The sequence below is a fragment of the Halichoerus grypus genome, chromosome 6 (assembly GCF_964656455.1).
Source record: "Halichoerus grypus chromosome 6, mHalGry1.hap1.1, whole genome shotgun sequence".
Lineage (NCBI taxonomy): Eukaryota > Metazoa > Chordata > Mammalia > Carnivora > Phocidae > Halichoerus > Halichoerus grypus.
In genome coordinates this window covers 152,055,351-152,080,924 of record NC_135717.1, presented here as the reverse complement: position 1 = coordinate 152,080,924, position 25,574 = coordinate 152,055,351, and the positions used below count along the sequence as shown (strand labels likewise).

The window sequence follows — 25,574 nt, the reverse complement described above, 5'->3', positions numbered from 1 at the left end:
ATCCCAGGATTCTGGGATCAGGACCTGAGCCGAAGGCAGACACTTAACCGACTGAGCCACCCAGGCGCCCCTAAAAATTTTTTTTAATTACAATATAACTTATATAAAGTACACAAATTTTAAGTGTTCAGCTTAATGGAATTCCACATATGTATCTATCCGTGTACTGTTAAGTATATACATTTGAAATATTTTCTTTTGTACACACAGCTATCCCTTTCTTATGTCTATTTTCATTTCTACCCTTCAACTCTGTGATTAAAAAAAAAAAAGAAAAAAAGGCCCCGAGGAGCAAAGGGTGAGAATAAAGAGAAGAGAATGAATACTGATTGAATGTGACCCTGTGGCAGCCTTGCTTGGCTCCTCACACAGACTATCCAGTTTAATACTTAGACAAATACAATGGGGTCTATCGTGTTATCCCCATTTTAAAGATGAGGAAATTGGGCCTCAGAGTGGCTAAGTAATTTGTCTGTGGTCTTACAGTTAGACAGAATTTGAAGCTAGATATTTGGTACCAAAGGTTTATTTTTTCTTTTAGACAGTTACCAAGAAGCCATAATATACTTACCTCTTAAGTTGGGTTTCCCTGAATGCTGAACCTCAGATATTTTATTTGAAAAGTAATCCCAGAGAGGAGTAGGGAACAAGGGATGTGTGACAGGGAAGGAGGAAAAATCAATACAAGGATGAGTTATTGGTTTGGCCACTGTGGCAGACAACTTCTGTTCTATATCACTGGAATCTTCTCAGAAGCCTTATGAATTGTGTCTCAAAAATGCCTGCCTGGGGGCACCTGGGTTATGCAGTTGGCTAAGCGTCAGACTCTTGGTTTCAGCTCAGGTCATGATCTCAGGGTAGTGAGTTCGAGCCCGTCATCGGGCTTGGTGCTCAGCACTCAGCATGCAGTCTGCTTGGGATTCTCTCTCCCTCTCCCTCTGCCCCTCCTGCTTGTGCTCTGTCTCTCTCTCTCTCAAATAAATAAATAAATCTTAAAAAAAAAAATGCCTGCCTGGAAGACAAAAGAGGGAAGTACATATTCATTAGCTTCTGTTGTCTATTGGTCAAGGGTGGTCCCATGGCATTAACTACCCTCTTCTAGGTTATAATGTGTTAGTGTTAAGCAGGTTCCCCTAGGTATAACGCACCTTGCATAAGAGAATACCGCAGAGGGGGTGCAAAAAACACCCAGGGGGTGAGGGGGGGCCAGGGAAGACACTATCAGATTACACCCTTGGACAAAGACCATATGGAACTTGGTGCCTCAGCAGGGCCTGCAGTGGAAGATAGGGCTGAGAGGTTGTTAAGTGATGTGTGACGGGTAGCCAATACACATACCAAGAATGTTTTGATAGTGTACACCCAGATTGGGAAAGAGTTTTCTACTAACATGCCTCTTCTCTTTGCAGAGATTTCAACCTAAACCCAGGCCTATTCTTCTGCTGGAGTTCATGTCCAGGCATGTTTAGAAAATTAATGGAGCAGATCTGATTGAGTCTATTTCTATGCACCAATATGCATGAGTTCTTTGCTCTTTTCCTGAAGGAAGGGGAAGAGATTTTTATGTATAAAACCCTTGAAAGAGGGCGCCTGAGTGACTCAGTTGGTTAAGCGACTGCCTTCGGCTCAGGTCATGATCCTGAAGTCCCGGGATCGAGTCGCGCATCAGGCTCCCTGCTCAGCAGGGAGTCTGCTTCTCCCTCTGACCATCCCCCCTCTCATGTGCTCTCTCTCTCTCAAATAAATAAATAAATTCTTTTTTTAAAAAAATAAGACCCTTGAAAGAGATGTAAGAGAGATGGAAGGAACTAGGTGGTAGCTATCCCACAACAGGGTCTGAACTCTATGGCAAAAAGGCTCAGGCCTAAAGGTCAGGGTCTGATTTAGGAGGGATTCAATACCTTGTTACCCAGTAGAACAAACTCTTTAAAGGCCCTGGTGACAGAGTGTGATAATGAAATAGGGGAGTTGGGCCTTCTTCCCACTTCTGCATGGTTCCACAGGGAAGATCAAATGTTTATAATGCAGTAAACACTTTGGGTGCTTCCAAGAATGCTGTTCCATGTGGCCCAATGACTCCGTATATTTAGGGACTGAGGAAATTTTTTTTAGGGATGTTAGTAGCTATCATAATTGGGGTGGGACTCAGGGTCTGAACCAGCCTCCAGAGATAGCACAGGGGTGGTCCAACCAGTGGGCAATAGGGAGAAGGCTTGACAAGTGAGCAGAGTTCAGTATCCAGCTGCAGACAGCTCTCGTAAAGGTAGCTATTGAATGAAAGAGTGGAGACTAGTCATGCGAACTTAGTAAGGGGATTATACCAGGAGAAAATAAAGTAATATCCCAGGCCCAGAGGAAATAGTATGTAGAGTAGGAATCCAAGATGTAGCTCAGGAAGGCATGGGGAGGAGCCAAATAGAATCCCAAATGGATGTAATTATAAGGCAACTGGGGCTGAATTCAGTTACTGAAAATAGCAAGCCCTGAGACTGACTGGCCTAAGGCTCCATTTAGTTCCTCTTCCTGGGATATGTCTGAAAGCCTGGAGCAAGGTAAAGAGGCTGTTACTAGCTAAACGGGCAAGTGGACGCCAGGGCAGTGCGTCAAGCAAGTCTTCACTGTTGAATTATCAACAGGCCCTGTGTGTCTGAGTCATAACAAGGAAGCAAAGCCCAAATGGTCAAAGCCTATTTGCAACAGGCCTTAGAAGACTTCTGTTGTTTTTGTCTGTCTAGTACTTCTTCTCTTCTGCCAACAGAAGTACTTTTTAATGGAGAGCCCCCAGCCCCGCAACTTCCAGAGAGGTGAGTATGTGACCTCAGCCCAGTCAATCAGCATGCTTCATTCCCTTGGCTTGGGGATAGGCAGGAAACCTAGAAGGACCCTGCAGATTCCTCCTTGAGGTTTTATATTTAGGAGCTTAGGGAGGGAGCAGAGCTCTCTCTCAGTCCTGAAATCACAAGCTGCAAAGATGTTGTAGGCTAGGGGCGCCTGGGTAGCTCAGTCGGTTAAGTATCTAACTCTTGATTTCAGCTCAGGTCTCGGTATCAGGATCTCAGGGTTGTGAGTTCAAGCCCCACGTTGGGCTCTGAGCTGGGTATGGAGCCTACTTTTAAAAAAAAAAAGGTGTTGTAGACTAGAGTTGCTTTCTGTCAGCTTTCCTCGATGCCTGTGGAAAGTCACCTGCATTAAAGGAAAAGGAGTCCAACATTAAGAGAGAATCAGAAATGAAGAGAGACGAGAGATGGGTCCTAAAGACATTACTTGGGCCCTGAATCCAGCCATGCCTGAAGCAAAAGCCATCCCTGCTCTTTCATGAGCTGATAAGTTCTCTTTTACATAAGCCAGTTTCAAGCCAATTTCAGTTGGGGTTCTGTCATTCGCCATGTAAGGAAATCAGACATTTGTTTATTTATTGCTTCACAGAAGCACATGTCTGTTGCCTCCATCCTTAGTTATCTTGAAATTTAGAGTTTGGACTGAGAATACTTGCTCACGTCTGGCCTCCATTGTTCTTCATGAGGACACACTGACCATTTGGACAAGCACAGGGCCAGTGCTCCCTGCCTGGCAAAATCTTGGTGATGTCAGACCTGCGTCATTGTCCAGCTCTGCTTTTGACATTTGCTTGATCTTTGGAGCTCACTCTTTCCTCTTTCCCCATGGTCTTCTCTGTGGATGGAATTCTCAGCCCTTTCTGCTTTAAATCTTCCTTTTTGACAACGAGTTTCAAACCTATTATTCAAATCCTGACCTTTCTCCTAAAATCAGAATCCTGTTTCAAATTTCTATTTGTGGATTCAGTGATCAACTCATACTCAACAAGTCTGAAACAGAGCTCAGCAGGGTCCTGTTACCACTGATGTCACCACCATTATGCCAGTCATCATTTGAAAATCCTCAAATTACTGGGGCCACCCTTCTTTCCCTCATCGTCCATGTGCACTGAGTCATGGTGCCACATCCCTTCCCATCACGATGTCTGCACGTGCCAGGAGCTACAGGAGGTGGAACAAGAATCAAGACATGGTCCCTGACAGGAAGAGTTTGCATTCTACTAGAGGAACAACCCAAGGCAGAAAGGGCTAAATGCCACAACAGAAGCAGCAGAGAGAAAGGACTAAGGGAGCTTAACAGAAGTCATGTCTGCCATTGGGGATCAGGGAAGTCGCCGAAGAATTTCCACAGTCCATGAAGGGAGAAGCGCATGCGGAGAACAGAGAGCCAGGAGAGCAATTGACTGAAGTGCTCTTGGGATAACAACTTCAGTTCACTGGGGCATAAAAAAGCCAGTTCCAGCTCCATTCTGCCTCGTTTTCCCTTATTGTGGAATTAGAAAACTGAAACACCAGCCTGTCCAGTTTCCCTTGCAGCTCTGCATGAACAACTTCTGGCTGAAGAGAGTAAAGAGCGTGTAAGCTGGTGGACGTCCATGGACAGTGGACAGGGTGTGCTGGCATGCTCACCTTGGGCTTCCTCTCCTCTTTTCTTCCTACTTAGGCATACACACAATTACTTGTGAGTATGGCAGCCATCCTGGCACCATGAGACCCCACCTTCCAACCCACAAGAATGAAGATACATTTTGAGGATGGCAGAGGAGAAAGAAAGATCTTGGTTCCTTGATGACATCCCCTGGCTCCAGAGAAGCCCTGGACTGCCTTCCCTCACATGCCTTGTGCATGGGGGAAAAAAATCCCTATTTGAGTAAAAATCACTGGTAGTCAGATTTTCTATTTGCTTGCAGCTGAATAAAATGCTAAGCTTTATAAATCCATATATTAAATAGAAATACTGAATGCCATTCTAGTGAAATTGAAGTTTATTCTCTAAGCAAGGAAGATGCAGAAACTTCTTTACATAGAAGTTAGGGGAATGCCATTTGCTGTTCACTGTCCATGACCTTCAGAGCTCAATTAGTGTCCCCCTCTTCATGGAAGCTTCTATCTCTTGTCTTGGCCACGTTTATCCTCAGTCTCTGTCGGCAGTTATCAAGGAAGTACAGCTTAGAGGCATGTATGGTTACTGGTTCTTCATGGATTTATGTTATGTATCCCCAGTAGGCCAGGAAGGGCCTTGCAGGTACTGACCGGGTGTTATACTCTCTCTCTCTCCTGAGGTGCCCAGGGTGGAGAGAAGCACACAGTAGTTTGGTGCTCAGGCACTACAGTCTTTCTTGGGTTTGAATCTTGACTGCATCATGGAATATCTGTAGATGTTAGGCAAATTTTTCAACCTCTCTAGGCCTCAATTTCCTTATCTAAAAAACAAAGATTGATAGTAGAACTTGCCTCACAGGGTACTTGTGAGACCTAAATGAACTATTTTCATGAATTCCTTAGCATCATTTCAGCCATCATTACATATGTCACAGATGGAGGGTATTAATGACCTCCCTGTATCCACCTGTTTTCCATAGTGACTCTTCCCATCATGAAGTGGACTCCATTTCCCCACCCTTGAATCTGGGCTGGACTTATGACATTCTTTGGCCAATAGAATGTGGCAGAAGATACTGTGCTAATTCTTAGTTTAGGTGTCAAAAGGCTTGGCACATTTTCACACACACATTCTCTCTCCCTCTTTCTCTCTGTCTCAGGACCCCTGCATTTGCCATAAAGAATACACTCAGGAGAGCTGCTGGAGGATGGTAACCTCATGGAAAAGAGAGGAGTCTTCCCAGTGCAGGTTCTTCTAGATCAGCCAATCTGCCAGATGGCTACAGATATGTGAGTGAGTCAGCCAAGATCAGGGAACCCATACATTTATGAGCAAAAGTAAATGCTAATTGTTTTAGCCAGTAAGTTTAAGGGAGATTTGTTATGCAGCAATAGCTAACTGATATAAGTTACCTAAGAGAGAGGAGGGACTTTGCCTGTTTCATTCACTGCTATATCCCCAATGCCTAGAACATCATATCCGCAGGTGCTTAATATATGTGTTGAATAAATTCCTGAGAGTGACTATGATTGTTATTATCATGTAACAGGGTCACAGTGGCTAGTAAATGAGAAAATGCTGGGAAAGCATTTAACGTTGTTTCTGGCACAGTGACTTCTCAATAAATGTTAACTATTAATGGGCTGATCAACAATGACTGGTTAATTGATTAACGCACTTTTTATTAATATAAAACTAGCTGGTGCGTAATGCTGTCTAAGCCCAGTGAATGAAGCAATCCTGTCTTTCAGAAAACCTAACATTAACCACAACTGGGTTTTAGCTTGTAACGGCAGATAGAGAGTAGATAGATAGATGGGCAGGTCATAGATGAACTGCCCCAGGAAACCCAGAGAACAAAATTGCATAAGAACTCTTCTTGGAACCCTGGAGCTTGGAGCTAAGGCATTATCCTCCTACCTTTTTTTTTTTTTTTTTTTAAGATTTTATTTATTTATTTATTTGAGAGGGAGAGCAAGAGCGAGAGCGAGAAAGAGAGAGAGGGAGGGAGGGAGGGAGAGCCCAGAGGAGAGTGAGAGAGAGAAGCAGTTTCCCTGCTGAGCAGAGAGCCGGATGTGGGACTCCATCCCAGGACCCTGAGATCATGACCTGAGCCGAAGGCAGACACTTCACTGACTGAGCCACCCAGGCGCCCCCTCTTACCTCTTCCCCCCCCCGGCTTCGTCTCCTCTGCTACTTTCCCAGCATCAGGCCACCATGTGTTGAGTTTCCAATTCCTCTCAGCATGCTGCTTCCTCCCCCACTAGATGCTGGGGAACCTTCTCCTCTGTGGCACTGCTGGTGACCATGGGGGTAGGTGGGGTGCCTGGGAGTGGGAGATGGGCGTGAATCCTGGGGTAATTCCTTTCTAACTGTATTATGTGGCTGATCCTGTTTGCCTTTTCATCCTCACCAAGCAGAAGGCTCACACTTTGTAATCTCTCAGTGACCTCGTTAGTTCCCAAATTACATTTGGCCTCTAGAAAGATGAACACATTGTACCTTCTCTGTGGGACTCATTATTTCCATTCTGGAGACTGTCATTTATGAAATTCTGACTTTCTTTCATTTTGTATTTACACTAGGCAAAGCTAAGAATATTGTAATTGTCTGTGATGTTTTGAAAACACTTGTCACAAACCAGAGCCAAATGCTGATTAATGTTAAGTGTTTTGAAGAACCAAGCTTTTGGCTCATTAACTGGACTTGAATGGCATTACCCATCAGCTTCAAGTTCTGATAATTACTCATCAGAGATTGGTGCTAATTTAGTAATAATGGTGCTGACAAATTTGTATGTTTTCCCCACATTGAACATTATGTACATATAAAGACTGGTGTGAATGCCAGACCCTGAGTTAGAAGACCTGGTCCCAAATTTGCCACAATATGACCTTGGGAATGTCAGCTAACCTTTTCCAGTCTCCATTTCCGACCTTGATGAGATGGTCTTCTGTATCCTTCTTCACAAAGATTCTGTGGTGTCACTATTATGTAGGTTGGTCTTGACTTGCATAATAAGCACAGATTCATTTCAGGAAAGGCACAGACATTGAGCAAAACTGACATACATGGAATATGAGCAAAGATGTCAGTTTATTTCCTTTCTTCTCCGCATCTTTTCTATATTAAGAGGGGAAGAAATGTTCCCTGTTGGGCTTGCAGGATAAGCCCTTAATCAAATGTTACATACCATCTGTTTGAGACAGTATTTGGTAAGTCAAACTTAAGTAGCTATAATCACTGTGGAATCTGAAACTGTTTCCTGTTATCCTGTCTATTTTCTGAAGCAGACGGGAGGTAGTTGGGCTTCTTTAGCTGGCACAAAACAGTAATATTCCAAGGAAGAAAGGCTCTTTTTTTGAGGCTCATACTTTGAAAGTGCTTACTGAATTTGCTTTTCTGTTTCTCCCTAGATGCTCCCATTTATTTACACTGCTTCTTCCCTTCCCCCTCTGTATCAGAGTTATCTACGCCCTCAGCATGGCTCACTGTCTTCCTCTCTATTCCATTTCTTGGCTCAAGCCTTGGGGATTTGGGCATACGTGTTGATAATTCCTACCCTGGCATTAGAAGAGGACCAGGCCCAGAGATGTCAATGTTGGCTCAAGGTTGTATTGCTGGTTCATGACAGAGGATGATAGATTGTCATAAGGATTAGTCCAGACAATGTATATTAAGTGCCTCATGGAGTATGGGCCCATGAGGTGCTCCCCAACAGGTATTAGAATCACGGAAATACAGAGCTTAGTCTGGCTGCCTGTCCTGCTGTCTATAACTATTAGCTGTGGTAATTTATTTCTCTCATTTCAAGACTATGAAAATAATTTCAAAGGCTGCCCTACTTTTCCTTCGAACATTAGACACATTTTCTTAAAGGTCCCCTTTCTCTTCTACTGGCTGGGTAACATGTAACACACTATGTTTCTTCTATTTGAAAGGTTGGGGTCATTCTCTGGAGCTATCAGCCATCTCCTGCAGGTTGGGGAGGTGGTGACAGCCAAGCAAATGGTGGAGATTGTCTTGAATTCACCACTGGTCCAAGGCCAGGGGGTTGGGTTACTGGGATAGGGGCACCCCCATATATCCAATGCCTTTCAGGATATTAAGTGTCATGTAAACACAGCTCCTTCCCTGGTGCCCCATGAGTGTCATCACCTGTCAGAAAGCAATGCCATGGGCTGTTTACTTGATGTGGAGACAAGACACCACAACTTCCTGGAGGCTTTCAACTTCTTAAGTTCTGATCCTGGACAGCAGTGGTGCTACAATATCTATAACTACCAAAGGACACTGATGGGAGAATGTGGGATTGTTTGTAAAGATTTGGGGTCTGGATGTACCAGTTGCCCAAAGGATGGAGCCGGATGGCCTGGTCTTCGGTACAGGTCTGCTGTGTGTATGGGGAAAGCTACCCTCGATGCCAGTGTCTGCTCCAAGGCTGTGCCAGTTCTACTTTAAAAACCAACTGAGAAGGTGGATGCTAGGCAGACATTGCTACCCCCTCACTCCAAAGATGAGAACACTGAAGTCAAGGGTCAGGCCCAAGGTCAGCCTGCAAAGTCTTCCTGGAGGCAGAAATGGAATCTGAGCCTCAACTCGGGAGCTAGCTCTCACTGCTGCTGCAGTTACATGGTGAGGCATTTAAACCTGAGAGCCAAGTTCTGGGTTTAGGTTACGCCTTTCTATTCTTTAACTTGGCCTTCCACTGCTGGGTCAGAGCAGCTCCTTGTTCTGTCCTGTTGGTTTTTTCTTAGACCGAAGAGAGTTACCATACTTCCCGGTCCTGCCTCCAGTAGGAAAGGCTGGGAGCTGAGACCAATGTGTGGGTCATACTCCACTCAAGTGATTGCTCCAAACTGTGAGAGCAGGGAGTTGGAGTCTTTGTCTTTTAACCTTATCAAACAGAACTGATCTTCAATTCATGATTTGTAGTAACAGAGGTGATTCAGACAACCATTCCCTGTCATGGGTCCCTGTGGGGGAGGCAGCAAGAGGCTAGGACCTAAACTTTGAGGGCTGAATGTACTGATTGGAATCCAGACTCTGTTGTTTTCTGGCTATGTGACCTTAGGCAAGCACCTTAACCTCTCTGTAGCTCAACTTCCTGGTCTGTAAAATGAGTAAAAAGAATTCCTTAGGATGACATCATCTTTGCAAAGTCCCTGTTACATAAAGAATATTCAGGAAATATTGGCTTCTTCACTCCTCCTCACACCACACACATGTTGAATACAGTAGTCATATTTTGAAGATCACATTAAAAGAATAAATGTTATGCCTAGTAAGCTAAGTGACTCAAGAGCTAGCAAAAATTAGGTCTTTGAGGTTAGTAGCTATGCCACAAACCAAGTATAGATTTCCTGTTAATGGGCTTTAAATATATTAATGAAAGAATGTTTGTGCTCCTTGGATGGAAGCACAGTACAATATTTTGTGCCACCAGTGTCCACGAGGAAGCGTTGAGACAAATGTATCCCCATAAGTTCTGCATTGCAAATGAATGGAACTGTCATTCTTCTTACACCACGGGGGTATTTGATCCAAAGGGGGGGGGGAAAGCTCTTTATATGAAAACATGAGATGTATGCCACATCCTGCAATTTTAATTAGGGATAACTTAAAGTGAAGTGCAGCTTTTTACATAAGAGTTGTACGATAAAGGAGGAAGCAATTTAAAAATAATTAACCACAGGATAGATTTTTTACTTGTAAATGTAATCAGTTTGAAATGATGGCTGCCAATACTTTTTAAAAATTTGAGACCATTGCAGTTTACTGTATTTCTCTTTGTTTTCATCCCCAAATCAAAAAGCAGATCTGTCCTCCCCACTTTATGGACCACTATATACATTTCATTAAAATCCCTCTATTTGTAGTACATTTAGATCGGCAGTGGGCAAGAGGAGCAGATACAAAGCTACGTGGCATAGTCTTGCCCTCAAAGAATTTACACTCTGGTCAATCTTCAGATGGGTAATAGCCCCAGTAAACCCGGCAGAATCACCAAAGGAAAGTAGGCTGTTCTCTCTCTGTCTCTGTCTGTCTGAATGAGAAGCCAGCTAATGTTCAACCTAAAATTGAATCCTAGATTATTCAAAATAACTAGTTTTTTCTCCCAAAAGTCAGAAAAGAAATAAAAGTGTTAATCAGTAGTATTTTTAAAGTTGTATATTAAGAAAAAGTAGCTTAAATTCTAAATCATATATATACATATACGTATATACATTCAAGCAGAAAGCCTAGTAAATTTTCATATCTTTATCTACTGGAGAAGTAGGACTACCCTTGTGTGCTATGACATTCCAAGTTCTCATTGGTATACTGGTAGGCACAATGCCCTTCTAGGTCTGGATGTGGAAGGTGATATGTGCCCACCAACTATGTTAATGGGTATATTAAATATCATCTGGGTATATACAAAAATAACAGGTATTCCTTCTAGCCATGCTTCCCAGCTATGTTAATAAAATATTTTGTAAGATAGGAAAAGGATGTTCCCAATGTGCTAGGAACAGGGCATGAACTCCAAACTATACTTCTTTTATTTATTTACTTATTCACTCAGTCATTTATTTATTCACTCATTCAACCAAGATGTATATAATACTCACTCTATTCCAAGCCCTATACCACATGCTGAACTTTAGAGATCATGTGATACCATAGCCATTTTAGATGGACAGTTTAAGCGAGTCTTTGCCCTGTGGTCCATAGATTTTCAGTGGGTCTGAGGTTAGACTTTAGGGGATCAAGAAATCCCCTGAAATTAAATGCAATCATTGGTCTAAATTTTTGTAGAGAAATTTTTCTGAGACAAGGACCCATATCTTTCAACAGATTATCAAAAGGATCAAGATCCCAAATGGTTAAGGAGCTACTGGCCTGGAAGGGAAGAAAACTCAGCCCTGGCTTCAAAGACAGCCACTGGCTCTATAACCCTGGCCAGAGCCCTGGTAGGAGGTCTCTCGTGTTCCCCACTCCTGTGCTCCACCATCAATGTGTCTCCACCTCTGAGTCTCTCTCTTCTTGCTCCTAAGTTACTCTTTCCTTATATCTTCACTTTGAATTCCTGATAAGGGACATTTGATCAGCCCTGTAAATACCCATCATTTCTGATGGGGCAGCCTTCTTACCAGAACACCTCAAAGGTTTTTGGCTGCCCATTGACTGCTTTTGGGTCAAGCCCCAGCCCATCTCTAATCAGTTATGCCAGGTTGAGGGGAGGTGTCACTGTGAACAGATCATGGCCACTGCTCTATAAGGCCTTGTCTAGGAATCCTCCTGGGGAAGACTGTTGGTGAGGATGTTCTGAGAAGTTAGATGCAGGTGTGACAGTCCCCGCTCTCAAGTATGGATGGATGGATTTAGGGAAATAAGTTGGACCAAGCTATCCACTAACTTGCCAGATCCCTCTTGGAATAGGTTAGTCAGATGACTGGTTGTGTTTAGGAACTGTTGTTTGGCCATGGGATACAAGAAAGCTAATTGTCCCATGCATATTTAGAACCTAAAACTCTGGCCTTATTAGTCTTAGCTCAGCCCAACTAACTGGTAATAGTGATTGTGAAAAGCACAGACACGAGCACAAATTGTCTTTATTTCTGGTCCACCATAAACTCTTGTCCCAAGTAGGTACCAGGGATCCAAAGACAAATAAGACTTGCAACCCGTCCTTGCAGAGATCACATAGGAAGGGAAGTTATATTGTTTGATATAAAGACCTGAATTGAAATGGCAATCGGCTGGGAGCCCACAGGCCAGAATTCTGGTGCTGACTCTGCCATGTATTGGTTGTGTAAGCTTGGCTCCATTATTTGAAGTCTCTGAACCATATTTATTTTAAAATGGAGATAATAAAACTCACTCTGCTTGGCCCTATGGTTGTCATAGGGACTAAATAAGGTAATACATGTGAAAATACTTTATTTTAAATTGCTAAAGCAAAACAAGGCTTTAAAAAATTATTGCTTTAGTTTGGGTATTATTGGCAGAACCGAACCATTCATTACTGGCGCCATGCTAGTTCCTATAATTAAATACATTCTTTGTCCTCTCAAGGTCTTTGTGAATAAGTTTAAACGAAATCTGATCACATTGGAAACGTGTATTTTAGTGGTATGCATTTGGTTTCAAAGAACATCTGATAAAGGCTTTAAAAGTTTAAAAGTACAAACAATATTAAAAGCACCAGTTAAAAGTTAATGAAGCAAGGCCCATCAGCTAAGAGAACCTATTTACTGAGGGTGAGGTAGTGCTTCTGTCTTTTGTAAGAATTTTCTAGCTCTCGGGGCACCCGGGTGGCTCAGTCGTTAAGCGTCTGCCTTCGGCTCAGGTCATGATCCCGGGGTCCTGGGATCGAGCCCCACATTGGGCTCTCTGCTCTGCGGGAAGCCTGCTTCTCCTTCTCCCACTCCCCCTGCTTGTGTTCCCTCTCTTGCTGTGTCTCTGTCTGTCAAAAAAAAAAAAAAAAAGAACTTTCTAGCTCTCAGAATTATGCTAGAAATTTCCAAACAGATTGATTGGTACAGTGCCTAAAGCCTTATTAAAGCTATACAAGACTTTCAACCATGGGAATACAAAGTTTCAGATTGATTATGATTTTAAGTGACTTATTCATGCCAAGTAAAGTATAAGAACAAGAGTTCCTTTTCTGATTTTAGTCTGGTAGGATGAGTCTAGGAGTTGGTCTTTCACATAGCAAAGTAACAAGGGCTTTCTCCTGAGGTCTTCTGATTCTCTGCATGTCTTTAGTACTATCTGGGCCATTGAGGGCTTACGTTGTTTATGTTCTTGAGTATTACTGAACTGCCTCCAGACTCCCCAGTAGGAGTGTAAGATCCTTTGGGATTAGAATTATGTTATATTCCTAAAAGTATGACTATCACATTGACAAAGTATAAGCCATATTGAGGCAGAACTCTGAACAGGTGATAGTTATCTATTTTTGCCCTCTCTGAGTTCCAGAATCTTGTTGATAATAGTCAGGTACAGTTTGCTGGATCGGCTGTCTGTATGTAGCACTTAAAATGGTTCCTTAACTTTGGGTTTTATGAAACCAAGAAAAGGATATGTTGAAAATGACTGTCTGCCCATTGAAGTAAGGATTATACATAGTTTACTAATCATATTTAGAAACAAGGAACTAAAAAATACCCATAGTGGTGTTCACCCCTAGTTACCCTTAACTAAGAAACCGGCAGGGATATCTGGGTGGCTCAGTCAGTTAAGCGTCTGTCTTTGGCTCCGGTCATGGTCCCAGGGTCCCGGGATGGAGCCCCGCATCGGGCTCCTTGCTCAACGGGGAGCCTGCAGCTCCCCCTGCTTGTGCTCACTCTGCCTCTCTCTCTGACAAATAAATAAATAAAATCTTTATTAAAAAAAAAAAAAGAAATTGGCAGAAATGTTCAACCACCATTATGGTTAAAAAAGTTGGGCTCTGGAGTCAAGCAGGCTTGAGTTTGAAGTTTAGCTCCACCGCTAATTAGCTGTGACCTTGGTCAACTTACTTAATTCTTCTAAGGCAGTTTTGCCATTAGTAAAATGGGGATGATAATAGTATGTCCTTGATAGGGGCTGTTGGGAAGATTATGAAGTGATATATGCTGGGTGCCTGGGTGGCTCAGTTGGTTAAGCGACTGTTTTCAGCTCAGGTCATGATCCTAGGATCCTGGGATCAAGTCCCACATCAGGCTCCCCGCTCTTCTTCCTCTGCTTCTGCCCGCCGCACCCCCTGCTTGTGTGTGTGTGTGCTCTCTCTCTCTGTGTCTAATAAATAAATAAGATCTTAAAAAAAAAAAAAAAGAAACCATTGACATGGTTTTCCACGGGGGCTATAAAAAAAAACAAATGAAGTGATATATGCTAAAATACTCAGCAGAGTGCCTGGCACATGAGATGTGATCAAGGTCTGGTAAGCCATTCCCATTAGCTAAGGGATTAGCCTTCGCACTGCTCTAGGCTGCAGCCCATTTAATGTGCCCCTAATTGTCCTTATCTCAATTTGTGCTGGGTCTTCTGCTCTTGCTTCTTGCCCCAGATTGTACTTCTCTCTGTTTTTGAAAACCCTGGCAATGGCTGTGTAGTGAAGGTTCCTGTCTCTATTCTGAGAGTCAGGCCTGTCTCAGCTATTGGCTATATGCAGGGTCAGCATGAGCGTGCAAGTCATAGCAACTGGAAGAAGGTTTAAGCCCCTGTAGGCCAAAAGACTCACTTTCCACTGGGAATGAAACTGAAAACAGATTTCCTGTCATCTCAGGGCTCATGATGCATAGCACCATTAAACAGCCCAGCAGCAGAAGCTCTGGACATTATAGTTTAATCACTTCATGCCCAAAGCCATATGGCAGAAGGCAACTTAACTCTGGATACTGAAAATGCTCCATTAAATGACTGCCTTTTAATTTAACAATCATTAGCAGTACATAGATGCTGACTTCAAGTATGGGCTTAAGGGTGAGGTGAAATCTGGAATGCTCTTTGAAGCTCTTTACTTTGGAGGTAGGCCTCTGCTTCAATTGACATCTTAGTGTGCTTTTTGGCATTAAGGATCATTTACTTCATAAAAACAGTGGTTTCTGATTGGGCTGGGCTACCAATACTGCAGCTAGATATCAGAATTCCACTGTGGGCCCTGAGGTTTATCCCAGACCTGGCTAGTTTGGCCAGGGAGAATGTTAAGAGAGGGAATGTGAGTCATTCCAGGTAAGCTTATAATAGGTTGCTACAGCTCTGCTGTGGGAAAAGCCTAATCCCTGGGAACATGGTATCTTACCTACACCTGTTAACTAGAGGAAAGTGGAACTCTCTATGAATTGATTGCCTGTTCTTTGCTGAGGTTCCAGACTTCTATCAGTCTTCCCTCAGTGATCTTTCCCAGCACTGTTGGCACGCTGAGGGCTTCTATATTCAGGTCAAGGAATCATAGTTACATCTTGTCCACTAGGTTAGTGTTACGTATGAGTCCGCTAATCAGAACCCTCAAGCATGGAGGCATGATGATAGTCACTGAGAATCTGAACACAGCTTAAACATTTCATATAGTTTGTAATGTTGCCAGCTGGTTCCAAACAGTCTCACTAGACAGAGTTCCTTGAGAGTGGGGACTGCTCCATGTTTGTACCTGCCACATCTAGCCAATGGCTGACCTATGTTTTATGAATGAGTGGATGGATGGGTGAAGCATCTGGAATGGGCTAAGGAAGTTACCTTGGTTTACATTTGGTGAAAGAGGCAGCATGGAAAGGAATAAGATGGCTTGTCAGGACAATAAATACCAACAAAGCAACATGGAAGGATTAAGGGAAAGTGAAGAGAAGATAGTGAAGCCCGCAATAAGAATAGAATTTGGTAAAACAGAAACTCACAACTAAAGATTGAGACATAAAGTTTCCTTCTAAACAAAAAATTAAGCTTATTCTTTGTATTAAAGAAATCCTCTAATGTCACTGATGGTCCTTTCTCCAGTCAAAATGCTTCTGTCTCTGTTTCAAAATAGTCCCTTTATTTCTATTCTGTATAGAAATACACACATTTTTATCTTTTTGTGAAGGCAGTGGGCGAGAAAAATGTGCTTTCCAGAGAAAACCACACACCTTTCCTCATTTGTTCATTAAAAGCAGGATTTCCAAAGTCACATATCCAGACCACCCCATGATAGATTTCCCTGGAAGCAAGTGTGCCAATGAAGGAGTAAGGTGAATTCAGTCCCTGAGCCTCACAAGCTCTAAAGTTCCTATAAATATTTCACTACACTATAAAATCCCTGTGTTTCCCTAGGATGGAGGATAGCATAAATTTACTCTTTGCTTTCAGCAGCTTCTCTAAGAACATAAGAGGAATTAAGCCTCAATACCTTGGTGGTGGCTACTGAAGATTGAGTTTCAAACCATCAATTACTCCCAGCCCCACCTGACAAGTATTAAGTGAAGCCATCATGCAAAGTTATAATTAGAGATTGAAAATGCTGACCAGGAAGCTCACAGGGCCTTTCAAAATGCTCCCAGGAGCTTGCCCAATTTCAAAAGGCTATTGGGAGAACATAATTAAAGTCAACAGGGGGAAAAAAACACCTCTAAGAATTTTCGACGGGGAGAGGGAGGGAGGCAGAAGTAATTTTGTTTTTTTTAAAGATTTTATTTATTTGACAGAGAGAGACACAGCGAGAGAGGGAGCAGAAGCAGGGGGAGTGGGAGAGGGAGAAGCAGGCTTCCCGTTGCGCAGGGAGCCCGATGTGGGGCTTGATCCCAGAATTCTGGGATCATGACCTGAGCCGAAGGCAGACGCCCAGTGACTGAGCCACCCAGGTGCCCCGAGGCAGAAGTAATTTTGGTTAGAAGCTTGTCCCCCCGGCTTTTCCGTGAGACCGTCAATGAAAACTACTACAGCATCAGGTTGAATGACGTGCAGATTCTTTCTGTATCAGACCTTTAAAGATGCAGAGTCAAGAAGCTGAATTCTACCGAGCGGAAGAGCTGAAGACCAGTGCCCATATGGGATTTGTTTCATGGTAAGAAGAGTTAGAGAGCAGGGCCCAAGCACATGCCGAAGTACTTGGGGAAAATTTGCTACAACTTAATGACATGGTATGGTTTTCATTTCTCTCACCCTGAATGAGAGGCCTGTGACTTTCAGCACATCGGGTCTCTAATGTGACACACAAAGGCTTATTATACAGGACTGACTGTGTGCTAGGTACCACAACGGCATGGGGACACAAAGCCTGGCCTTGCTCTCAAGGACTCACAATCTAATGGGAGCAGAAAGACACGGAGAAGTGAGATGAATGTCAGGTGATTGGGATCGGAGGAGAGGGACAGGCACAGGGAAGTAAAAAGAGATGTTTCTGTTTCTGTGGGAAGCGGCTGGCTGTTGGGGGCGTCCAAGGTGGCGGCGCAGGTTAGGACAGGAGTTCCCGATCTGGATGGTAAGGTTAAGCAGAGAGAAAGCATGTGAAGACACTGAAAAGGAAAATGGCTTCCCCTTAGTTTTACCCCCTTTCCCTTTATGTGGAGCTCTCTAGTGGTAGTGGCAAAAAGCCAGGAAAGCTTAAATAATGGACTTCTACAATGTACATTTGCTGACCACAGTGACGGTGAACAATTTGGTCTGTTTAAAGCAAGACATATGACACCTCCCCGGTGCAATGCTGGAGGGGAGAAAAGCCAAAGCCAATGTAAAGCTCTTGACTTTACACCTTGGGGTTTACAGTGGGGAACAATCGGCAACAAGATTTTCAAAAGGTGAACTCTATGAAAGTAACACCATCAAAACGAACCTGAAATAACGCACTAGGCCCATGTAGCCCTTACCCTTCCTGCAAGAGGCCTAATTTTCCATTTAGAGCACAGGGCCAGGATTTGGAGTGTTTCCTACAGAGCCCTGTTGGGAAGAACAGTAGCACTCAGTGGAGGAAGAGTGTAGTGATCCATTAATGATGTCTGCCAGGGGTATGGGAAGGGGTGGGAAATATAAAGGTCTGGAAAGATGCATACTCCATGGTATGCAGCTATGTCTATGATGTCACTGTAGCATATAAAGCTAAAATTCATTCAATTGTAACTCCTCTGGCATGAGATAATCGTGGTTTTGGTGATATACGTAGAGAATTTTCACAGACTTTACCAATACTTTCTAACTATGACAGACACGCTTTGGTAGATGTTAATAGTCTTGGGTTTAGACAGATATACTGGGGGTGGAGGGAGAAAATTTTGACTTTGTCGGTTTGGGTATAATTTATAACAAAAGAAACTATATTAAAAACAAAGACAGTTAATTGTCAAAACTCATCACTTCTGGGTGCATGGGTGGTTCAGTTGGTTACTCGACTGCCTTCGGCTCAGGTCATGATCCTGGAGTTCCGGGATCGAGTCCCGCATCGGGCTCCCTGCTCAGCAGGGAGTCTGCTTCTCCCTCTGACACTCCTCCCCCTCATGCTCTCTGTCTCTCATTCTCTCTCTCTCAAATAAATAAATAAAATCTTAAAAAACCAAAAAACCAAAAAAAAAACCCTCATCACTTCCTAATCATTTTCCTACATTTTACTGTTAGCTCTACTCGTGAAGTTATGTCTATTTACTGTGTTTAGTGACATCATGTTGGTGGCTTGAAATCAGCCATGGTGGCAGTATTTATACCACCCAAACCGACAAAGTCAAAATTTTCTCCCTCCACCCCCAGCCAGTTGTGAAACATTTTTCTGCACAACACTGTATATAAACATTGAATAGGAAGAGTAGCACTGTCACTAGTCATTGAAGGGTAAGATTACCTCCGGTTAGGGAGCCAGGTAAATGAATATTTTAAGTTGGCTCTGAAGCAAACTTACTTTTAGTGGGTCAGGACCACCCTTGGGGACGTTTAGAAGCAGGACATATCACAGAATGCCCACATGTCCCCTAATGTTTCTACACAGGTGAAATCAGGTTAACATGAATATTAAGAGCCTCTTTGAAGGTGGAACAAAGTAAATGAAAAAAGTAACAGTTAACCTAGGGGGATGGGTATGTGTGTGGGAGGATGTGAGGTGCCTGGAGCCATCTTGCTCACTCTGGCCTCGGGGTCATGAGACAGTTGAATAACTGGGATGATGACCAGTTAAGGAGTTAAAGGCTTTTCTGTGCCGAAGGCCCAGGGACAAGGTGTTCCTTTGATCTTGCTGTGTAGCTGTAAGAGAAAAAAAGAAATTGAAATTAAAAAAAAAAAAGGTAGGCTAATAGAGAGGGTGTGTTTAGGCGGTTCCTGGAAGTGGGGGAGGGACAGTCTTTGAACTAGCACCTGGATCATTGTTCTTTTCTGCCCCAAATCTTTGCATACCTCTTAAAAGCCTCTTGGGAGAGAACAGGGACAGTTACATGTTTTTTTAGGTTTTTTTTTTTTTTTTAATTCATTTGAGAGAGAGAGAGAGAGCACAAGTAGGGGGAGAGGCAGAGGGAGAGGGAGAAGCAGGCTCCCCAATGAGCTGGGAGCCTGATCCGGGGCTCGATCCCAGGACCTGGAGATCATGACCCGAGCCAAAGGCAAACGCTCAACCAACTGAACCACCCAGGCGCCCCCAGTTACAGGTTTTTAATCAAAGGAAATTTTTCTTGATGTAAAAAAAAAAAAAAGGCTTAAGAAAAAAATAAAGAGCAATAATGGCAGGAATAAGGTGACAATTGTAAGCCTTAAGGAGTTTTGGAAAACTGAAAAAAAAAAAAAGCTTAAAGTTTAATAACTGGCCAAGGAGTAGGCCAGTGTGAGGCATAGCCTTGGGAGGACCATCACGGAGCATAAGGAGGGGGAGACAGTGGAAGAGGAAGACTCCAAGAGCACAGACAAGATCCATATGTCACTTGGGGCTGGAGCTGATGTCAAGTGAGGAGAAGCTGTTGATTGCATGAGATCCTCATCTGAAGAATACAGGTACCCTATTTCATCAATGCCGAAGAGCCCATTTTCTTACAATTCAACAACTTTGAAATCAGGGTGCATCAGACAATTGATGGTATCAAAATCACTGTTCGTCAATGACAGACATGATGATGGTTGTGGTACATATGGAAACTTGGCAAAGATGTTCATATCCTGGTCCTGTGTTGTTTAATAAATACCTATTTGTAGCAAATAAATTTAACATAACAAAAGATGAAGCTTTCTAATAAGAAAACGTGGTGGCATGCATCTTCTTTCTAATAAGAAAACGTGGTGGCATGCTCTAATTGTGTTATTTTTCTCCAGGACATATTAAATGATGGTGTGTCTTATTATCAGGGGTACCTTACATTCAGTAAAATACAGGTTAATTTATCTAAATTAATTGTTTATAAATCTGGGTCCCGTTTACACACAGTTTTCAGGCTTCTCATTGAACACCTCTCTTGAACCAGAAATGTGTGAGTCAGCTTGATCAAAATGATCACCCAGGGGCGCCTGGGTGGCTCAGTTGGTTGGGCGACTGCCTTCGGCTCAGGTCATGATCATGGAGTCCCGGGATCGAGTCCCGCATCGGGCTCCCTGCTCAGCAGGGAGTCTGCCTCTCCCTCTGACCCTCCACCCTCTCATGCTCTCTCTCTGTCATTCTCTCTCTCTCAATAAATAAATAAAAATCTTAAAAAAAAAAAAAATGATCACCCAGAAGTCACTATTCTGTGTTCAGAATTGGCCAACCATTTACTAAATTTGGCTGTTCATTTACAATGATGCATGTCCAAACAGGGACTGTTTTGGCTTGGTACTACTGGATACTAAAGGCTATAATTACATATAGATAGGTGAGTTTTGGGGCTTTTTTCTTAGCATCAAAGAATTGAGCCCCTGTCTCATCTGTCCTCTTTGTGGCAGTGAGCTGCCAGTCACTCTATCAGACAGTGTGCTCCTCCAATGTAGCATGCAGCTAGGAGAAATCACCTTCATCTGGTACCTTCTCCGAAATGGCTCTGCAATAAAGAATGGTATGCATAAAGGTCATCAGAAAGTGACAACTGTGTTTGGGAGATTGTGGGTCCATCGTTTGTCTGGAGTGAATCGGGTTTGTGTGGGAGAAGGGTTACAAAAGGTAAAGACGGCGAGTTAGATTACTACTATGTACGGGGATAGGACAGAATCAAAGCATGCAGGGTGTGTGGACATTCACATGCAAATCAACATACAGAGAATCTTTTGTTAAGTAGAATAAGCAGGCTAATGAGGGAATAGGAAGCCGCTAGTGATGCAAAATTCTTGGCAATCTTTGTCAAAACTGAGGGCTTCTAGTCCAGGTACAAAGTTGTGGGGCATAATCCATTTCACAGCGGTGGCCTGTTTTATTTTTCAGACAGTATTGGAGAGAGGAGGTGGGAAACCTATCCCCTGATGGCACAGCAGAGACAGAGGTAAGAAGAAGGGGATCCAGCTCATTTATTTCCCTTTCATTAAGCCCCTGAAAAAATAAAGACTAAGGATTTAATTGCCCTGTTTGCTTCTATCTCTAGAAAAGCTGAATTAGTAATTGCATTAACTTGTTACTAAGCTTTGCTCTTATGGGGTAATATAATTTTAACTACTGCTTCCTAATTGTAGGGTTTTCATTATTCTGAAAATCCCATTCAGCATGTGTTCCATTTTCACTTTTATGAAGTGCTTTGTGGGAAAACGGGGGCCGTGTCTTTGAAAACCCAAGCTGAGTTGAAGCTGTCTTGTCCCCAAGACATTACCTCCTGTGAAAAGCAGGGCGCCACTGTGATTTTTATCCTCCTTTGATAAATAATGCTGTTGTCAAAGACCATATGCTCTGTCACACGCTGGAGTTCGGTGGCACTGCTCAACAGAAGATAATTCCATCAAGTCAGTGATGGTTTTTATTGGGTGGTGGTAATGGCAGAAGTAATGATAGTTATTAAAATCCTGCTGCAAATGGCCTTGGGCCTTCAGACCACAGTTAACTCGGGGTACGTCAAGGACAGTTCATTCCCAAAAGCTGTCTGGAAGGGATTGCCCATTATTCCTTGTTCTTTCCAAGGAGAGCTTTGCATTTGATGATCGCAGAGCCAGCAGAAGGCAGCGGTAGGCCTTGGATCTTCACCATCTCTTGCATCTACCCTATGGTGGTTTTGATACTTCCAGAAGATCTTCCTTAGGGGAGAATCAAAGTGGAATCATACAAAACTGAGTTCATTCATGGGAAGGTAGTAGGAAATATCCTTGGGATATTCCGTTCTGATTCAACAAATAAAAAACTTTACTGTAGCTGGATGCATACACGACGCTAAAAGCTATGAGGGATTTGGAGGATAGAATGGTCACGATTCTATGGGAGCTATTCTCTGGGGAAGGAGGCCTCTATTCACAAGGAACTCTGTAATGCATGGCAACGTGTGATATGTATGCGTTGACAGGGAACTGGACTGGTGAGGGGGATGTCAATTGGTTCAGACTACAGTGATTTGAGAAGATATGCCTGGGGCACAGGGGGAAAAGGATGCGTGTTAAACTTTTCTGCAAATTCCACAAAGGTGACCTGAACAAATCATTTAATCTGTCAGTTTTATCATCTTTGGAAGGGGAGGATCTATCTGAAAGATTATTGATAGAGCAAAGAACACTCAATACATCTCATTGAAAATCTGAGATTTTAACAAAGCCCTGAATTCTAGGTATGACTAGACAGGCAGAAGTGGGAGGAAGAGGAACTGCAGGTGGAGGGGACTGCGTGAATAAGGACCTGCTAGCAGGAAAGTGCTTTTCTGGTTGGAGCATAGAGTTTGTGTTGTGTTGTGTGTGTGTGTGTGTATGTGTGTGTGTGTATTCAGGGGCTATATGCACATGCTCTTTCTTTATGAAGATAATCTCCCTTCATCCTCTTCACTTAAAACAGCCCCCTTAAAATATCAAGAAACCCCCAGACAGAGGCAAGTTTTTTCTTAGGTTACATCAGAGATATTTGCACAAAGAAGGGGAAATAGATAATTTTTAACTTCTTGACTCATAGAGTCATGCTTGAATCATGACTCAGGGGCAAATTGAAAATTTATAGCTGTTACCTTAACTAAGGGAAGATATTGTCTATAGTAGATGGTCTGAATGCCAACAAGTACGTCTTTATAGTCTGGTTCCAACTCACAGAATTCTACCTGCAGGAGCACAGACACTTGTAAAAGACTGCAGGAAAACAATAAGATTTATTTATTTACTTATTTATTTGAGAGAGAGGGGAGGGGGAGCAGAAGGAGAGGGCCAAGCAGACTCCCAGCTGAGCACAAAGCCCAATGCAAGGCTGGATTCAAAACCCTGAGATCATGACCCTGAGATTGATCATGACCTGAGCCAAAATCAAGAGTCGATCGCTTAACCAACTGAGCCACCCAGGGGCCCAGAAAACAATACGATTTAGCATAAAAATTAGACTAAATAGAATTTAGTTAATGATATTACCTTATACTTATTTAGTGCTTTATATTTTTATACACAGCCAGAAAATGGTAGGCTGGGATGCAGATCTAAGTAGTAAGGCCCTGGAACCCGACCTGTAGGCACTCAATTATTAAGCCAGAATATACCAATATTTGGAATTCAAAACTGAAATGAAGTCACAGCTTAGGAAACCCTTTTAACAAATTGAGTAAATTAATAATGCAAAAGCAGTATAGGGCAAATGTTCAGACTGATTAAGAATATAAAAAATGTTAATTATATATCATTTTATCTAGTCAGTAGCTAAGTACATCTACTACTTGGTTCCTAAATCCACAGCAGGTTTGGAAATTATATGCCATTTCATTTTTATTATTATCATTATGTTTCTTTTAGAGCAGGAGGGAGACAGAGAGCGCACGTGCATGAGCAGGGGAGGAGCAGAGGGGAAGGCAGAAGGATGGGGAAGAATCTCAAGCAGAATTCATGCTCAGCAGGGAGCCCGATGAGGGGCTCATTGCAGGGCTGTATCTCATGACCCTGAGGCCACCACCTGAGCCAAAACCAAGAGTCAGCCGCTCAACTGACTGTGCCACCCACGTGCCCCTGCCATTTTATTTTTTATTTTATTTTATTTTATTTTTATTTATTTATTTTTTTAAAAGATTTTATTTATTTATTTGACAGAGAGAGACATAGCAAGAGCAGGAACACAAGCAGGGGGAGTGGGAGAGGGAGAAGCAGGCTTCCCGCAGAGCAGGGAGCCCGATGTGGGGCTCGATCCCAGGACCCTGGGATCATGACCTGAGCCGAAGGCAGACGCTTAACGACTGAGCCACCCAGGCGCCCCCTGCCATTTTATTTTTTAAAAACACAGTCTATGCATTGCATTTTTGCTCATTCACATCAGCATTTCTGTTATCAGTCTGAACCAGAGTGGTCCCCACCTGTCTTTAGAACACTACTCCAGGGTTCAGTGGAGGGAGCAGAGGGAGCACTAGTGAGCACTGTCTTTGGGGTCAGACAGGCATCTGGCCATGTTATCTTCTGTTCCTGAGGATGAGACTCAGATGCGGTCTCTAGATTCTATAGCCAGTACCAACACTCAGGGATTCCTCTGGGCTTTGTATGTTCAGAGGCAGAAGAGGTGTAGTTTCTCCTTGTGAGTAAATTTTAATCATCAACTGACATTATGCATAGTGAGTGAGCAGAGACCCCCGAGTCTCATAAAGCATTGCACTCCCATGTACTGCACCATCTAGGACACCCCTCTGCATGTGCAAGAGTAAGCTCTTGTGAAGAGCTGATTACTCTAGAGTCCTTGGGGGGATGCAGATATAAAGCCAGCTAGAATTATGACACAGAAAAGGCACCCTCACTTTTTATTCCTTTTTGTCCCCTTATTTCCATAAATGCAAATTCTGTCAACAAATTCAGCAGCTTTGTGGTAGTTCCTGAATTATAAGAAAACTAAAAGCCATTTTTTTTTGCTTCTTATAAAAGGCAATAAACGACTTGAGGGCTGTTAAACCTTTCCAGCTACATTTGTCTTCTCTTTCCAAGTAAATAAAAGTGGGTAATAATAATAAATAATAATAACAGTAATAGGTTATTGCTTATTTAGTTCTTGTGACGTGGCGGGCACGGTAGCCCCATGATCTCATTTGCTCCTTACCGCAGCCCGCCAGAGTGGATATCATTGCCTTGAGCACTGTGACAATGGCCATCAACATGACAGAGCTGTTTGGACTTAGGACTGAGACCCCCTGTGTCAATATGACTTAGTTATTTGTTCCATGATAACTTTGCCTGGGAAAGATAAGAGTATAAACCAATAAATAAGTTCTCTGTTTGCTTCAGGAAATTCCTACAGATAACTTATCTGAGATAACAGTCTGTTCACCCTGAGCAAATTTCTTGTTCTCTTCAAAGCACATTTACCCTTCAAGACTTGCTTTAAGACCCTCACCCCGCTGTATTCACCAATCCTAACCTATAATGTCAGGAATTTAGCCCAATTCTGGGCAATTCCTTCCTTGAAAAGACTCACTTGAAGTCACTTGAACCCAGACCCCCAAACCCTATAAATATCCTCTTCTGACCTCCCTTTCCTGAAATGCTAAGACTTTGTCAAGGCTATGTCTCCTACATTCAATTAGCTGATAATATTTCAGGGAGTTCAGTAATTCTTACTTTATAAATGAACAAGAGAAGCCTAGAGAGTTTCAGTAATTTGTCCTCGTTTATCCACTTAGTTAAAGGGT

The 25,574-nt window shown here is 42.9% G+C and overlaps 1 long non-coding RNA gene across 1 annotated transcript in view; it reads left to right on the top strand.

Moving 5' to 3' along the window:
* The window catches only part of LOC118526302 (uncharacterized), a 278,642-nt gene that overhangs the window by 234,910 nt on the left and 18,158 nt on the right, over positions 1–25,574 (top strand). Inside the window, exon 8 of the long non-coding RNA XR_013449306.1 lies at positions 21,236–21,293. This is a non-coding gene — a long non-coding RNA (uncharacterized LOC118526302). The remainder of the gene's footprint in view (positions 1–21,235; positions 21,294–25,574) is intronic.